This window comes from Staurois parvus, unplaced genomic scaffold (assembly GCF_062004578.1).
Source record: "Staurois parvus isolate SC_StPar_1 unplaced genomic scaffold, SC_StPar_1.0 ptg000818l, whole genome shotgun sequence".
NCBI classification, from domain to species: domain Eukaryota; kingdom Metazoa; phylum Chordata; class Amphibia; order Anura; family Ranidae; genus Staurois; species Staurois parvus.
This window is the reverse complement of record NW_028318614.1, coordinates 9502465-9518215: the sequence shown is the minus strand read 5'-3', so window position 1 is coordinate 9518215 and position 15751 is coordinate 9502465. Positions and strand designations below refer to the sequence as shown.

General features: G+C 38.2%; 1 protein-coding gene across 4 annotated transcripts in view; it reads right to left on the bottom strand.

Moving 5' to 3' along the window:
* Positions 1-15751, bottom strand: part of SYT7 (synaptotagmin 7) — a 529323-nt gene that overhangs the window by 474301 nt on the left and 39271 nt on the right. The window lies entirely within an intron of this gene.

The following is a 15751-nucleotide window of genomic DNA, read 5'->3' as shown; positions in this document are numbered from 1 at the left end:
AGAAGGCAATGCCCATGACACACAGTCAGAAAAATATAAGGTGTACTCTGAGAACAAAAAACTGTCATTCAAAAATATTTCTCAGAGTGGTGGTAAAGTTTGTTTTTTTTTTAAATTGCTGACAGACAGAACATTTACGACAGAAGAGCCCGGGCTCTTCTGTCATAAGTGCTTCCTTCTGTCTATGAGCCATCATGTACACTGAGCCGTGCATGTGCAGCTCAGTGAACATTGCCATTGCATGCGGGGGAGTGACATCATCACTGCCCGGTCATTTAAGTGGTCGATGGCACAGAACCCAGAAGGAAGATCAGGCAAAGATGGAAGCGTCCAGGACCCACTGCATCGATCAAAGCACAACGCTGGAGGCCTCGGTTTGACAGGTAAGTTTGCCATAATGTGCTAATATGCTGTGCATAATATTACTTTATGGCATAACCCATCTGGGGGCCTCTAAAAAGAAGTAATGTTAGCATAGTTTACTACTGCATTAATAGCAACAATTGATATAAATCCCCTTTGCACACTCAGATGTTACCTTGTTGAATTTGCAGCGACACCATTCCTGTGCTGTTCATAGTGTGCGCAGAGAGTAGAACTGTAGGAGGGGCTCAGCAGGCCCACTCACTAAAGACTGCTTGCAAAAAAACTACAGGAGGTGCGAATACAAAATCAGTCACTCTGCACAAGAAGAGATAGCAGCAGTGACTGGTCTGTATTACAGAGGCAACGTGTCACACTGGACTACTGCACAGAGCTGAAAGAAATACACAAAGCACACCAAGATTCAAGTAAGAATATGCATGCCTCTTGTTTTTAGACAGTACTTGCTCATGAAGGAGTTCTTCTTTAAAGACAAAGTAGCTTTCATTCATTTTCTGCATACGCAGTGACATAACCACATCTGCCTTGGGATCCTCTATAAATTGTTTCTTAGCATAGAGAGGTTTTTAATGACTTCCTGTCCACTCATAATTTATTAATCAGATTAAAACTTTTTTTCTGTTCATTTTGTTTCTTTTACCGCCCAGAGCAAAACAGCTGTCTCCAAAAAAGAGTAACCGGGATGCGGCCCATAGCCCCCAAGACCTGAACACAAAGTCCTTATTGATAAAAGATAATAATGCATTTTTTTGCACTAGTACAAATTCATGACCTGGTCAAAAACATGGTTGTATATTTAATCACACAATGATTAAATAAAATATATTGTGGATAATTCAACAAGCTGTTGTTTTTTGTCTTAAAGTGTTACTAAACCCACAACAGTAAAATCAGCCTGTATATGCAGTAAAGCATGCTTGATATACTCACTGTGGAACCTAAGGGGTTTTCCCTTTGCAATGTGTAAAAAGGTTGTTTGATCCTGACTTCTTGGGGCCAAGCTGAACATGCTCAGTTTGGTACTAGAAAGTTTTTTGTCTTGGAAGAGTGCATGTGATCTGCACAGGGCCAATCAGCACTGTCCAGACAGAGGGTCATGTGTTTTGCAGCCTCATAGGACAATCAAGGAAGAATGAAAACTCCTCCTACAAGCAGAGGCGTAACTAAAACCTTCAGGGTCCCGGTGCAAGAAACCATGAAGGGCCCCTTCATTCTAAGCTCAGGGCCCTTTACTCCAATCGCAGTCCCTTTATTTTGGTCCCACAGCAGAACCATGTCACATGTTCTGCAGCAGGCTCCCTTCCTGCCACTTGGGTAGGGTTGCAAACTTTAGTGGCGAATGGCATATTTTTTGTAGTACACACTATACATATATTTAAAATAAATATGTGAATAAATAACATTTCTGATCATGTTGATTTAATCACAAGAGTCCCCCTTACCTCAAAGTCCACAGAGTTCCCCTTTACATCTGAATCTGCAGAGTTCCCCTTTACATCTAAATCCTCAGCGTTCTCCTATACATCTGCATGTGATCAGTATGGGGCCAATCAGCACTGTCCAGACAAAGGGTCAGGTGTCCTGCAGCCTCATAGGACAATCATGGGAGAATGAAAACTCCTCCTACAAGCAGAGGCATAACTAGAACCTTCACGGCCTTGATGCAAGAAACCATGAAGGGCCCCCCTAACCCCCCCTTCACTCTAAGCTCAGGGCCCTTTACTCCAATCGTGGTCCCTTTATTTTGGTCCCACAGCTTGGTTCCTGCTGCTTGGGTAGGGTTGCAAACTTTAGTGGCGAATGGCACATTATTTGTAGTACACACTATACATATATTTTGTGAATAAATAACATTTCTGATCATGTGGATTTAGTCACAAGAGTCCTTCTTACCTCAAAGTCCACAGAGTTCCCCCTTTACATCTGGATCTGCAGAGGTCCCCTTTACATCTGAGTCCGCTGAGTTTCCCCTTTACATCTGAACCTGTAGAGTTCCCTTACACTGTAAGAGGCGACTCTGCAGACTCTGATGTATGGAAAAACTCTGAGGACTCTAATTTAAGGGGGAACACTGAGGACTCTGATGTAAGAAGGAACCCTGTTGACACAAACTACAAATTTTACAACAGTGCTAAGATGTCACCTACTAATGACAATGACACATTGCAACCCCAATTCCAAAAAAGTTGTAACGCTGTGTAAAATCTACATAAAAGCAAATCTCCTAAACACATATTATATTCACAATAGGGAATAGAAAACATATCAAATATTTAAACTAAGAAAATGTGCCATTTAAAAAAAAAAAAATAAGGCAGCAACACGTCTCAAAACAGCTGGGACAGGGCAACAAAAAGTTGGCAAAGTAAGTGGTACTAACAAGGAAGAGCTGGAAAAATATTTTTCAACTAATTAGGTTAATTGGCAACAGGTCAGTAATACTGATTGGGTATAAGAAGAGCATCTTACAGAGTCAGAGTGTCTCAAAAGTAAAGATGGGCAGAGGTACACCAATCTGTAAAAATCCACATCTAAAAATGTTTCAACAATTGTGGAATAATGTTCCTGAATGTAAAATTGCAAAGACTTTAAATATATCATCATCTACAGTACATTATATCATCAAAAGATTCTTGGAATTTGGAGAAATCTGTGTTCTTAAAGAAAAAGGCCAAAACCAATATTGGATGCCCTTAGACAACACTGCATTAAAAACAGGCATGATTCTGTGATGGACATCACTTCATGGGCTCAGGAACACTTCCACAAATCACTGTCTGTGAATACAGTTCACTGCGCCATCCAAAAATGTAAGGTAAAGCTCTGTCATACAAAGAAAAAGCCATATCTGAATATGATCCAGAAATGTCACCATTTTATCTGGGCCAAAGCTCAATAAAAGTGGTCTGTTCTCTGGTCAGACAAATCGAAATATGACATTCTTTTTGGCAAACACGGGTGCCACATCCTCCAAACTAAAGAGAAAAGCAATCTTCTGGCTTGTTATCAGCGCTCAGTTCAAAAGCCTTCATCATGGATGGTATGGGGGTGCATTAGTGTGTATTGAATGGACTGCCTGCACATCTGGAAAGGCATGATCAATGTTGAAAGATATATCCAGGTTTTATAGCAGCATATGCTTGCATCCAGACAATGTCTTTTTCAGGGAAGCCCTTGCATATTTCAGCAGGACAATGCTAAACTGCATGCTTCATCTATGCCAACATCATGGCTTCATAGTAGAAGAGTTCAGGTGCTTACCTGGCCTGCCTGCAGTCCATACCTTTCACCAATTGAAAATATTTGGCACAAAAAATATGACAAAGAAGACGCAGGACTGTTGAGCAGTGAGAATCCTATATGAGGCTAGAATGTGTCAACATTCTTCTCCCAAAACTCCAGCAATTGGTCTCTACAGTTTCCAGACATTTACAGAGTGTTGATAAAAGCAGGGATACTACAATTTGGTAAACATGACCCTTTCCCAACTTTTTTGGGATGTATTACTGTCATCAATTTCAAAATTACCTTATTTTTTCTTGAAATTATACATTTTTCTCAGTTGAAATATTTTATATGTTTTCTATTTTCTATTGTGAATAAAATATGGATTTATGAGATTGGCAAACCATTGCATTCTGTTTTTATGCAGATTTTACACAGTGTCCCAACGTTTTGGAACTGCATAATTCAAACTGAAAACAATCAAAAGTGATAAAAGCAGTTTGATTACAGCAAAAATAAGAAATGGAAAGTACAATAAGGGTGATTTAGCCTGAATTAAAAACAGACAAATCAGCACAATAGCTATAACCTACAGTTAGTATCATGTGTTCCTTGTGCTTGTTCTTCATTTATTTAGTAGAAATTTTAATCTTTTCCATCTATCGCCCCCTGCTGCCATAATCTTCTGATGCGGTGGGGGTTAATACAGCTAAGGTAGTTGTCAGGAGCTCTCATCAAGAGCGCTCGACCATGCCCACCTTTTCCTGACCAATCCACCATTCATAGTACTACAACTTCTATGAATGACATAGGAACCATGAATGGATGAGGAGGAGTTATAAATAATTCACTCATTCTTGATTCAGAGATCCTTTGTCATTTACAGGATCTCTGTAAATGACATACTAATAAAAGGTAATGAAATGCCAATTTTATTGTGTCTCTCCTCCAATCCTCCTAAAAATGCCATATATATAAAATGATTGTTATATGACGGACTTGTACTGTGAGAACTTACAGCAGAAAGATCTAAAGTATATTTCTGTGCCAAACTGACATTTGGCTTCAATTGACTGACTTTCTTGAAGTTCAGGCAGTCATTTTCAATATTTATTTTCAGTAAGAAAAGTGGTTTTTACACAGAGGAATTTAGTTTTAAAAATGGAATAAGATGTTATGTGACCATCAGAAGAAAATAATGTTTAGCAGAGTTTTTTTAAAGTCAGTTATATAAAAGGAGGTTTCTAATCCTACCTAGGGAAGTCAGCCAGTAGCCTCTTGATTCTTTTTAATTTATCATGTAAGACACTGTGAATAAATCTACTACTTGAGATTGTTTATAACAGCCAGGTGCTAGAACATTGAGTATTTGACCTGTGGAACTGAAATCCCAAATTCAATAAGAAGCAACATACTCAGATGAACAATGTGTCTGAAGTAAATGGTATACCACCAAATGGAAACTTAGATAATTTCTAAGGGGTATTCTTTCCCTAAAAACAGGCAACCCCCCGCACCTTATCTCCCCATTCTACTGAGACCTATGCCTTTATAAGGCTAAAGCTGGCCATGCACTAGAGGAATTTCATTTAAAAATGTTCATTTTCTAGAAAGTCCTTTCAATTTTCTAATTGTAAGTGGGATCAAATCAATGTTTCCGACCACAGTGACAACAGGATTCAAAGGTACAGGATGGAAAATTTTTTGATCAAACGAATTTCTAACAGTGAATGTTCGCTTGGGAAAGACTATACATTACAAAATCGATTATTAAAAGCAAACAAAATGTTAATGTACTTTCTAGCAACATTCCTTAAAGTGGAACTTAGCTGTATCAGGGCACTACAAACTAAAAAAGCATTTCATTTTTAATATTCTAATCAAACTTGGCCATCTACGCATGGCTCCATGCTTTATTTTGTTAAGAAATCACTTTTAAAAACACCCCGTAGCATGTCTAGCCACAGCCATCTTGAGAAAGGGCAGATGTAGCAATTTCCTTAGCTCAGGCTCAAGCATGCAGGCAGGAATGTGTGCTTAACCAAGAAATCCCCTTACCCCTGCCTTAGATGAAAGAAACAAAAAATGCCCATGAAGACTCCTGGGATGTTTGACATCATCCTGGCCTAGATGAGAAACCAGGAAGCTAAAGAAATGTAGAAAAAGAAAAAAAGTTCAAAACAAGTTTAGCAACATAAGGATTAGAAATAATTGATGTTGATTGAGTTTAGTTCTACTTTAAGTCATCAAAAACAGAAATCTACTACGGTAAAGCCAGCTCAAGACTGTAGTCAGATGAATATCTAAAGAACTGGTGGTCAACCTGTGAGTGATAGGGGACTTTAACTGCATTAAACATTTCCAAGAGACAGCACATAACATTCAGTGCAACGCAAAATGCAACAGTAGATTTTCAGAGACTGTGGATATGCTACAGCTCTGGTTGGAGGACATTCTGCAGAAGACAGAAACTGATAACATGTTACATAAAGCTGCTAGAGATTACTGCCATTAAAACTCAATGATTAAAGAACAATAACCTGAGGGATGTACAATACGCAATAGAACATTGCAGGTTGGGCACAGGGATCCTGTCTTGCATTTTGACACTGGCGACTATATGGTCTTACTTTTGCAGCACACAGCTATAAGTTCCAAACAGGGAGTTCATATGACTGGCCCTAGACTTGTGTGTGTGTCACCATAATTAAAAGATAAGTTCACCTTTTGAAAACAAAATAAAAAGATGTGCATTTATTATTTTTCTTCTAAGTAGCCTGCAGAGCATTTCACCCATGATCCACAGATCTCTAGCTCTTACAGACTCTCAGCTTAGCTATCTGCCTGTACCTTGTACGGGCAAGCAGTTACCTGAGAACAGGAAGATGAATGGACTATGAGAGTGCTCACCAGCAGTAGCTCATTAAGAAGTGCAAGTCTTCAGCAGCAATGGAAACTGTGAATGAATGACCTGGCCGTATGTTTGGAGCCTGGCATGGCCACTGTATTTTTGGGGGAGATTGGGGGCAGGGGGGGAGAGAGACTGCAGACTCTGGAACATATGCATATCCCCTTTATGAAGGTGCAAAGATAACCTGGAACAAAAAATGTTAAAACAGAAATTTCTTGTGTGCATGTGACCCTCTGTCAAGTATAACAGGGATATCCACCTTCTGTACACAACATTAAGATCCCTGTCTAGTGGTGTTGAGTGCTTTATGAGCAATAAAGGATAGAATGGTCTTAAAAGACACTGTACATTATGGTCATGGCAAAGTAACAGATTTCACTGCTAAGGGACAGATACATATCAATGCATTTACAAAGAAGTCCCACACATGAAGGATTACTGTTATTAGGGGCATTTTATAGAAAAACAAATGTTGCTTTCTTTTTATAATGTGTGCACTAACATAATGTTCCCATTTCATCCCTTAGCTCCATATATAACTTTCATTTGAAGGATAATTTTACACATTTCACATCCCTTACTCTTTGTATTGTGACACGGCTATAAAAAAACAATGACTTTCTAAGGGGAACCATTTCCCAATGAGCACCAGTGAAAGACACAGCGAAAAGCAGTGATGTACCTCTCCCAAAACATCTAAGTGCAGCCAAATGGAAGATCTAGGTGACCCCCCCGCCCCTCAATGAACAAACTCCAGCTGGTAAAAAGTCACAGGGTGTTTTAGTTAAATGTATTGTATATTTGAGTGCTGGGAGGGATTAAATACAAAATATTTTGTCCCACGTTTTATTTTGGTAGTCTATATAATTTTACTGATTGCTTATTGCCGCGCCCTAAATGTGAGATATGAATACTTCCAGAAATAATGAACCTTCCAAATCGACTTATTACAACTTCAAAATAAGTAAATAATAAAATGTGAAAAAACAAAAAATGTGAAAAAAAATCATAATATTAGTAATTTAAATAAGAAATTAATAGTGTCCAAAAAAAGTCTATATAAATTTGATTAAAGTTGATTAGTCAAACAAGATTGCAGATGGATTCTTGCTGGAATATAGATACTTATATGTGCTCACCTTCCATTAAGCCCACTGCTGGGCTAACACAGCTTTGTGATGTTTATCCTTGAAGGATATCTTTAGAGACTGTTGGATACTCGTGATGGTTGATTATAGATGATTGTGGGTCTGTGGGTTAGTTTTTTCTCATAGCAATAAAAAGTGCTCCATCTCCTTGTATTATTCATCGTTGGTATAGTGGGAAAGAAAAAGGTACATCCCCCGGACGAAGCCACGTGTCCCTGTGGCGCAACGCGTTGGGGAGGGGCTTTGACGTCACCACAGCAACCCGACTTCACGGCGAGTATAAGTCTATGTGAGCAAGTGTGAGCAACCACGCAGGAGACCTGTCACAAACGCATCTAACGGTTTCACTGATTTTAACTCAGCGCTTTTTATACTGAATACTTGTGAGTGCATAAGAAGTAGTTGTGAATAAAATTGTTCTTTTAAAAAACGATAAGGCACCATGTACCTTTTTCTTTCCCACTATACCAACGAGGAATAATACAAGGAGATGGAGCACTCTTTATTGCCATGAGAAAAAACTAACCCACAGACCCACAATCATCTATAATCAACCATCAGTAGTATCCAACGGAGTCTCTAAAGATATCCATCAAGGATAAACATCACAAAGCTGTGTTAGCCCAGCAGTGGGCTTAATGGAAGGTGAGCGCATATAAGTATCTATATTTCAGCAAGAATCCATCTGCAATCTTGTTTGACTAATCAACTTTAATCAAATTTATATAGACTTTTTTTGGACACTATTCATTTCTTATTTAAATTACTAATATTATGATATTTTTTCACGTTTTTTGTTTTTTTTCACGTTTTATTATTTATTTATTTTGAAGTTGTAATAAGTTGATTTGGAAGGTTCATTATTTCTGGAAGTATTCATATCTCACATTTAGGGCGCAGCAATAAGCAATCAATTTATTGTACAATACTACAAAACACATTTATATGAGGATGTGAATAGATGCCTGCTGACCTATATATTTATTTATTATACCTCAGTGGCTCGCAAGTAATTATAATATATATTATCTATATAATTTTACTTTTTTCCTGATGAAGCAATTGTAATGCTGAAACATGTCGGGATTTGGATAACTTACTAACATTTTTTATTGCTTTTACTAATCTACGTAGAGATACAAGGCTACAGGATTTATCTATAAATGATTCTACACAAAGTTTGTGCAACAATTTTTTGGCCAAGATTTGATTTTCCACATTCAGCATCATGCAAGATTCACCCATGTGAAAATTTAATCGAACAGAATTTGCCCAATAGCTGTTCTTCAATGGGAAAATACCTTGCTGCAATATTCATTCTATCACTCAGCGAATGTTGATGCATTCCAAATTTCACCCAACAAACTACCCATTTTTCACCTTGAACAATACAATTATCAAGTAGAATTAATGAGCACTATGGAAAGTTTTTTGCTTTGCTCGAAGAAGTTTGATGTTTAAAGAAGTTGATATTTGTGTCATGCTAGGACCGTTTTTTGTTCTGTATCACATTTTACTGATAATTTATAACTTGTTACATGTTAGTGGTTTGTTTACAGTGTTACTAAACCCACAACAGTAAAATCAGTCTGTATATGGAGTAAAGCATGCTTGTTATACTCACTGTGAAACTTAAGGGGTTAATCCTCCACATTGTGTAAAAAATATGTTTGATCCTCTCTTCTCTAAACCTCCCCTTCTTCTATTGTCCCCGATATATCTCCTGATAGAACAGAGACTTGGAGTCACTCTGCACATGCTCAGTTTGGTATGTATTGCTAGAGATATTTTTTTTTCTTGGGGGAGTGCATGTGATCAGCACAAAACCAATCAGCACTGCCCAGACAGAGGCAGGTCAGGGGCCATGCAGCCTCATATAGGACAATCAGGGGAGATTGAAAACTCCTCCTACAAGCTTTAACCAGTGCTTTGCTGGACACTAATAGAAGTCACAAGACTGCTCTAACTGCTGATGAGAAAAGGTATTTAGCAGTTTATATTTACTAAAATAATTGCATTTCCACATTCTGTGTACCGTTTGAGACCAGATATAGTGAATGCAGGGTCCTGGGTTTAGTAACACTTTAAAGTGTTACTAAATCCACAGCAGTAAAATCAGCCTGTATATGCAGTAAAGCATGCTTGTTATACTCACAGGGGTTAATCCTGTCCATTATGTAAAAAGACTGATTCTGTCTTCTCTGATCCTCCCCTTCTTTTACTTCCCCAATCCATCTGCTGATAGTACAGAGCCCTAGGAGACACTCTGCACATGCTCAGTTTGGTGTGTATTGCTAAAGAGTTGTTTTTTGGGGGGGAACGTTGCATGTGATATCAGCAAAGGGCCAATCAGCACTGTCCAGACAGAGGGTCAGGGTTCATGCAGCCTCATAGGACAGTCAGAGAAGAATGAAAATTCCTCCTGCATCCAGTGCTCAGCGGGACACTAATAGAAGTCACAAGACTGCTATATACTGCTGATGAGAAAAGTTATTTAACAGTTTATATTTATTAAATTAATTGCATTTCCATGTTCTTTGTACTGTGAGAGACCAGATACAGTGAATGCAGGGTCCTGGGTTTAGTAACACTTTAGGTGCTGCATCACTGGTTTATATAGTATTTTGTGCTATAATATATTGTGTTATTGTGAGTAAAAAAAAGTTTTGTTTTAACAGTAAGGGTTTGATATGAGAGATATATGTCTAATATTTCATGCTTATTGATATAATTATCCTGTATCACTACTGTGTTTAACTTTATGGTCACCTTCAGTCTACTAAGCATTCCAAAAAGGACAAAAGGGGGGTCCAGACATTGTTCACAAAGAGGATGTGGGAGCTTGTCATTAGTATCATTTAAATACAGAATTTATATAGCACCAGAGCTTTACAAAATGAAGGGAATAAGTACAGTTACAATGCCATTTAATACAAAAGCTTACAATCTAAAAGATTATATAATACCTTCTCTTGCTAGGGCAGAGTCCAAGGTAATTGTGGCTTTTATTTCATTTTAAATCCCTTTTAAATTGCATTTAAAGTTTACTTGTTTGCTATGATATCCCTCTTCAAGAATTATCCTAAATCTATAAAGGTGACCTCCAAGGCTTGGCAATGGCCTGTTTTTCTGGCAAGGAAAAACAGACTGGCAGCATTCCTTGCTCTTGTCCATCGATGGCCTTAGATTTTTTAACAGAGCAATTTCCTGATGGTTACAATTTTAACTCACACTTTATTCTGTTAGATCAAAATCTGTACAGGACTGAAATAGGTAAGCAACATGTACCGATAAAAGTGCTCAAGATCTAGATGATTTGACAGTTTTTCTTTATAAAATCACACCGCAATATAGGCATTACAAAACATGCTGAGGATGTTATAGAAGAATCACATATAAAGATATATTAAATATGCCATTGCAGTATGTATGCCAACATGAGATCACTTCTAAACTGATGAACACATTGGGAAAGAACATAAGTAGACATCCTTATGCAAAAATGTGGTCAAGACAGAGAAATCACACACTCTAATGCAAAAGTGAAAAGCAGGCAGCTGGAAGTTTAGACGGCCAAATAACTGGCCAAATTTCTGGCTGACTACTTTTCTTTGCAATATAAATTTACAAGCCTTGAAGAAAAACATGTTTCAAAACAAGTTAGATTCTTTGTAAATTTGCCAACAATTATTTGTAAATAAATTCTGCATTTTTGGAAACTATAATTATTGACATAATGTAATTCTAAGTTCTAAAGCAGACAAAGTGTTATATGCAATATACACTATGCCAGATACTTGAGCCGATTTATTTATGGTAGCTTTTCCATGTTTATAGTCAAGTCTGAAATATTTATTTCCTTAAGATAAAAGCACAACATGTCTCCCCTGCTGGTCTATTTTGTGGTAAGAATTGAATGGCTTGCCCGCCGCTCTATAGTAGAAATACTGCTACAGGGCGGCAGGGCTGCACAAAATCACGTATATATATATAAGGGAAGGGGGGGGGGGCTATCTGCATTCAAAATCTATGTTAAAGCTGATCTGATGACTTCTGGTTCAATGATTAAGTTCCAGTCACAAACAGTTATTACTCCAAGGTGGGATTAAATTGTGTAAGGGGTTCTTTATCATTAGAGTGGAAAGGATGTGGAACTCCCTTTCACAGTTAGTGAAACGTTTAGCTGGGAGCCATTGCAAAAGCAATATACAGGGATATGAGAAATGGTAGTGACATAAACACATACACACACACTTCGAACTGGATAGACTGGTGTCTTTATGCAACCTTACCAACTATGTATGCGGGAGTATTAACGCATGCTCTTCATACATTCCTGATTAACTACTGGAGTATACTCCTTTGTTTCTTCCTTATAGCGAGTAGAATGGTATCTCCTGCTATCAAGGAATGGGTTACCAAACTTACCACCTGCAATACATAGAGGAGCTGACAGCCGGTAAATTTGAACAATATGTACCCACTTGGAGCATTTGGAAACACTTCAAGAGCACAGACCACTTTAGAAGCCAATTATAACACATTGGACCATCAACCAATAGGATTGATACAAAAGTCGCTCCTCTCAGAAGCTACTTAACACTCTTCCCTACACTCTCCTTCCTTTTTTCATCCTATCTGTTTACGGTTTTCTCTATTACTCTATATCCTTCTCTTACCAGATCCTTAATGGGCCCATCCTCCTTGGTCACAGAATACATGAACACATACCCCTACTTATTCACACTCATATCAACAATATAACTTCCACAGAAATGAAAGCATAGCGAGGGCCTCTACCAGACCACACTCATCATACTAACAAACAATAGAAATATAGTCGAAAAAGTGTATGTGGAATTGACAATGTGATCTCTGAAGCACCCAGCAAGCTTTGCAAGTCATTCAGTTGCAAGAATTTCTGCTATGTAGCTCTGACATGCAGTGCAACTTCACGCTAATCTTTTTCTGTAATTAATCTCAGGTCCAGGCATCTTTCCAACAAATATTTATTTATATGAAAATCAGACAGAGGAAAACACTTAATGCAGCCTCTTGAGATCATGGCCCACTCCTGGTCTCTGGAGATTTTTAAATGTAAGCAAAGTGCTTCCAGCATTCTAAGATCAGAGTTCCTTTGCTGAAGTGAGAGATAAGGCTCACTTCAGAGTCCCCATTCTACAGAGCTGTGTGTCTAAATACTGCTAGTTTCACTGACACATGTGATTGCCACTTTCCAGGATCTACACATTTGAAATCTCCGATCTTTTTCTAAGACTATTTCTGAAACTTGACAAAACCCATTGCTGTGAATCTTCAGTCTAGTGTGTCAGTGTTAGCCTTTTGGGAATATAACAAAGGTAGTAAACCATCTTACAGATCATACAATCATTTTTGGAAGTAAAATTTTCTGTTATGGCCTTCTTAGTCATTATTTTTCTTTCATAGTAAGCTTTTTTATATTTTAACAATATATCTACACTGGAAAAAATCATTTCTCAGGAACACGTGTATAACCTGTTCACTTAAAGAGAAAAAATAAATGAGAATGAAAATAAAACAGCAAGAGAGAGGAGGAACTAGCTAGCGGGGAACTGGAATCAAATTACCATTCCAATAATTTCTAAAGAGATTAGAAAAGAATAATCTTAAAAGAAAATAATCTCTTGGAGAAAATTAGGCTTGAAGAAATTACAATCAGAGTCAGCAATAACAGTACAGAGAGAATTAACCTATTTGCCCCAAATCACATCGAGATTTGTGGGACAGCCTGCCGTTTATAAGCCATTGTATATCAAGGTAGGGCCAATGTTATAAAGTTCAGTCCGCAATATAAGGAAAACTTGGATTTATTTAAAAAGACCCTGTCACTCCTCTATAATGCAGCTACATAGATGCATAGGGTTAATGCAATAGGAGAAGCTGAAGGCTTATCTCACCAGTTGGTGGTGAGTGAAATCATTGCTGTCTTCATGAGCTCAGGGCACCTCTGCTCTCTGGCACCTATGGGTGTGTCAGACCACCAACTGGGTACTCCCACCTTTGGCATAAAGTGCTTCTTTCGCTTAATGTATTCTATGCAAAGGATTCCCCACCTTATACTTACCTGAGCCTGGTCTCAATCCAGTGATGTGCACAAGAGCAGTGGCTCTTCTGGCTCTGTCCCTCCTCAATGTGCAGAATGATAGCAGCAGGAGATATTGACTGCCGCTCCTGTCAATCAAATCCTATGACGAGGGAGCGAGTGGATGGGCGAGCCCCACTGTCTGAGTCAATAGACACAGACAGTGGGGCCTGGGAGCGAGACTACATGTGTGCCACCATAGGAAGCAGCTTCCTTTGGTGGCACATGGAGAAAAGGAGAAGCCAAGAGTGCTGGCGGGATACCAAAGAAGAAGAGGTTCGGAGCTGCTCTGTGCAAAACCATTGCACAGAGCAGGCAAAGGTGACATGCGTGTTATTTTAATTAAAAAAAAATTGAAAGCTTTAATATCATTTTAAGCAAGGTTAGACTGGTCTTTGATTCTGTGCAGAGTACAGTTCACATGCAGAGTAAAGCTATTCTGCAATATCAAACTCAGTGGTGCTCATTTACAGCAGGTTTCGGTAGAAACTGAAAATGTTTCCTCCCCCCTTCAGTATTTTATTTGTTTTTTACTGAAGGCTTATTCAATTCAATTGCTGACCAATGTAATCTATTTGCCCAGCAGTACATCATCAGTAATCCCAGTTATATTTATGCCCGTCCATTTTCGTAGAAGCCCATCACCATTGATGAATTTATAATCATTCTTGCCCTTACCGTAAATATGGGACTCACCAAAAATTTTTTTACTGCAGTCCTACTGAATTCCTACTGGTCCAAACACCCCATTTACCATACGCTATTGTATTCCTCAGTTATGACTAGGACATGCTATAAAATAAACATTTGACTCCTGCATGTTAATGACAATTCCCTGTGCCGTCCCCAAAGTCACCCTGAACAGTACTGGCTTTACAAAATTAGACCACTTATCAGGGCCAGATCTAGCCTGTCTGATGTAGAGGCAGCAGAAAGAAACTGGAAAGGAGAATTTGCGGGGGAAGCTACATATAGAGGAATCAATCTCTCCATTTTCTTCCTGTAGCTGCTTATGCTGTGTGTTAGAAATATCTTATTATTTGACAACTTTGTGTTAAAAAAATAAACTTTCTTTTCACATTTTCCAAAAGCATGTGGCAAAAATGACATTTCCAAAATAATCTATATGCCAGGGGGTCTCCAAACGTTAAAAATAAAGGTCCAGTTTATTGTCCTTCATGCTTTAGGGGGGCTAGACTGTGGCTGATAGGAGTAGAAAATGCCCGTCCATCAATGGGAATAATACCCCATCATTGGTTTTAATGGGAGGAATAGTGCCCCATTGTTGGTACCCGTGGTTTCTAAACTCTATAACTTTGACACACACTAAATAGTATATATCAGTTTTTTTCCACCAGAGAAATGTATTAGAATACATTTTGGCCAAAGAAAGAAAGTTTATTTATTTGCACATTTTAAAGCTGAAACTAAGAAAAACTAAAAAATCCAGTGGTGATTAAATACCACCACAAGAAAGCTCTATCTTTCTCAAAAAGGTTTATAGAAAATGTATCATAACACAGTGTTGCATGGCTGAGTAATTGTCATTCAAAGTGTGACAGTGCTAAAAACTATAACATGGCCTGGACTGGAAGGGGGTGTAATAGTCCAGTCTTCAAGTAGTTTAGTAATTGCAGTATAGTAAGCTCTGTTACATTCCTGTCTGGGTCTGGCAGGGAGTGAAAAAGTAATTTCTTCATGGAGTGTACTTCCTTAAGACTTCACTTTGTAACTTTCCCTGTGATGTCTGCATCACCAATAACATTCAATCCCCTAAAGTGGATTCAAATCTGATTAGTGGCTGTAATTACCTTTCTAATACTGACACTTTTTTTTACATCAGGCACTCTTTATGTCAGGGACAGGAAAGAAGATATTCCAGGATTACCAGCAGCTACACTATATTGTCAAAAGTAAAGGGACAAATCACTGGATTCAGTGGTTCCAATCACCTCCATG